The sequence below is a fragment of the Pteropus vampyrus genome, unplaced genomic scaffold (genome assembly GCF_000151845.1).
Source record: "Pteropus vampyrus isolate Shadow unplaced genomic scaffold, Pvam_2.0 Scaffold204, whole genome shotgun sequence".
Taxonomy (NCBI): domain Eukaryota; kingdom Metazoa; phylum Chordata; class Mammalia; order Chiroptera; family Pteropodidae; genus Pteropus; species Pteropus vampyrus.
This window is the reverse complement of record NW_011888985.1, coordinates 632,648-635,495: the sequence shown is the minus strand read 5'-3', so window position 1 is coordinate 635,495 and position 2,848 is coordinate 632,648. Positions and strand designations below refer to the sequence as shown.

Sequence of the window (2,848 nt, the reverse complement as noted above, 5' to 3'; positions counted from 1 at the left end):
CCCCCTCCGCGGTCCCCGCCCCGCCCCCTCGGGCCTGCTCCTCCCCCCCACCCGTCCCCGTGGAGCCCGCGGGTGGGCTCAGCTGCCCCTTTGGGGGAACAGACGAGGTGGCGAATGTGCGTGTACGACATGCAGAGCCTTCGTGCTCCGAGTTTACGAGCTCATGCTCGTCTCAGACGTGCGCCCTGAGCACGACGCTCCTGCACTCCGTCCCCTGTCCCGACAGCTGTCGCGCACAGAGCCGTTCCCTAGGAGTGGATGCTCGGCAGGTGCTTGCTGAGGTGACCCGGCGCCCTGTCCGGGAGCTGCCCACCTTCCTCAGACTCGGGGGCGGGGGTGCGTCACCCCACGCAGACGGCCTGCCAGGTGCTCCGAGCAGCTGCCGCCCCTAAACCGAGCTCGGTCGTTGAACCAAGGTGAAGCACACTCCCCATGACACTGGTAGACGGGGCCAGCGCCCCCTGGGGACCCTCCAGCGGGGCCATGCCCTCCTCCAGGCCACAGGGCGGCAGTTCCGTCTTGTGCTCCAGGGGGACGCGAGGTGAGACTCCGTCACTGGGAGAAGTCCCCACGGCGGCAGGAAGGCTTTGCGTGTCACTCCGCGGGGCCTGCCTCGTAACTGGAGCTTGTGCCTTCTCTGTCAAGGGAGGGAGCGCCTGGAAAGGGGACACCAGTCACGTGTTGGCTTTCCACTTGGGCTGCTGCCGGTTGGGCCAAGGGTCAAGAGGCAGAGGGAATGGGGTGCTGCGGAGGCTGCGGGGCGCCCTCCCCCCGCCCAGGGCTGTTTCCTCAGGGGCAATGGGATGCTGAGACACTCGGAGGCACAGCCGGGCCCGCTCTGCCTCGCTGGGTCACCACCAATTCTCCTTCCTTCTGGTCTCATTGTGACTCTGAAGGCCAGGTGTCCCCACAGCCCCGCTCTGCGGGTCAGGAGCCCGGGGCATTGGGTGCCAGGCGGGGGTTTACAGGAGGACAGGTCAGCCGGGAAAGGGTGTCTTTGGGTGACTTTGGCAAGTGAGTGAGGCGGGCAGACGCGATGGAGTTTCTGTGACAGAGCCTGGTGACCGCAGCCACCAAGAGTGGGTCGGAACTCCTGTTTTTTTTAAGCTGGAGGAAATCTGATGAAATCAACGTGACATTCCTGCTCCAGAAATGAAGCTGCAGCGCGGAGAGTGAGTCCTGCCGAACGAGGCAGGAACAGAGCTGGCTGGGCAGCAGCCCAAGCGCTCTTTATGCCCGGGTCCTCCTGCAGGTGGCCGTCCCTCTGCCCCGCCAGCGGTCAGGGCCACCAGAGAACCTGGCACACTGCCGTGCACTTTCCAAAGATGCCCGTAAGCTGTTATTTTCCCTCATTCATTCGTTTTTAAATTGTTACTCAGAGGGGACTCCACACGAACACTCTGTGATTCTGGAGCTTGCGAGCCAGCCAGTGGGCCAGAGTGGCCAAGTGGCCACGCTCAGGTCTCCGAGTTTGCCACCGGAATCTGTGTGCACGACGCCGTCATCTGTTCAGAGGTCAGCCTCCTAAGTTTCTGGGGCGGAGCTAGAAACAGGATCTTTTCTCTCTAAATGAATTGGCGTTATACAAGAAAAGGAAAACTCATTAGTTATGAGTCAGATACAGTAAGCGAGTCTGGGCAAGGCCACGGGTTTGGAGCTGCAGGGAGGAGTGGCCCCTACAGCCCGCCCTTCTCAGATGTCCCGAGGTCCCGTGCTGGCTGCCTCAGCCAAGGGTGCATGCAGCTACAGGCTGTTCTGGAGAGGTGACCGACCTCTGAGGCCTGCAGGTGAAGTCCAGTCCCTCACGGAGGCTGGTCACACTGGTAGGCCAGGCCGTCCAGGTACATCCGAGGCACCCGCCCAGGTCACCTGTCAGTCAGTGTTTCAGGGTGCACGTAACTTGAGATTCCCAGAACAAGGATTCCTGAATGCAGCCTGCTGTGTGTAATCAAGTCGCGTCAGCCATCGTGGGGGACACGCTGAGACGTCCCGATCTCGGCTCCTTAAAGGAGGTTTTCCCAGATTACCTACCGAATATCTCTGAAGCCTTCATCTTTAAATACACAGCCCACCTGGCCTGAGCACCTTCCTCCTGGCAAAAAAAAAAGAGAAAAAAAAAAAGATACTACCCCTGATGTGGTTGTGGTTAGGGTGCAGGGCCGCGTGTGAAACACGCTGGGTCCAGTGGACGGCCAGCATTTGTCCACTGTAAGCCACGTGCTGTGAGACCAGGTCTACACTACGCAAAATGCCTCCCCCCAAAATGGAAAGACTTAGACGAGCATTCAAATCAGTTGGGCAAATATATGGACTCATGGAAACGTCTGGATTTTTAGACCCGATTATCTAACTGGACAGTGAGGATTTTGTTAATCATCGTCTTTATTACGGCGACATTCTAAATCCCATCCATCTCTTCAGACCTCCCGGCCCGAATTTCCATCTCCATGAACAGTTTTCCCTGAAATTGTACATACTGCGTCGTGTCAGAGCTGTCACCTTCTGGCACGTTCGCCAGCTGCAGAGACCCCTGTGTCCCTTCGCCACCCTTGAAAGAGTGGTTGGGGCATCGCTTGAGGATTAAACTGCATCTCTGCAGCTAAATCTCCTGATCCGCTTGCTTTTTGAAAGTTGGTCAAACTCACCACTGAGCGTTTGGCGGTATATGTGGCCTTGGGGGCTGCTGACATCGGTGTCTGACAGCATGGTGACCCCCACCCACGGCCCTCCCCTGGACCGAGGATGCAGGCTCCCTGAAAGATCTCAAACATTTCAACTTTTCTTTTCTGTCAAATTTGACTTTTTCTTGGGTAAAGGTGAAAAATAAGTGTATGTAATAGTTTTAAAG

The 2,848-nt window shown here is 57.9% G+C and overlaps 1 protein-coding gene across 3 annotated transcripts in view; it reads left to right on the top strand.

Annotated features, from left to right (window-relative positions):
- SH3BP4 (SH3 domain binding protein 4) overlaps nucleotides 1-2,848 on the top strand; it is a 64,276-nt gene that overhangs the window by 36,404 nt on the left and 25,024 nt on the right. Inside the window, exon 2 of one of the 3 annotated variants that reach the window (XM_011372350.1) lies at nucleotides 897-901. The exons of the other annotated variants lie outside the window; for them this stretch is intronic. The gene's annotated coding sequence lies outside the window, so the exon portion shown is untranslated. The remainder of the gene's footprint in view (nucleotides 1-896; nucleotides 902-2,848) is intronic. 3 annotated transcript variants of the gene reach the window in all.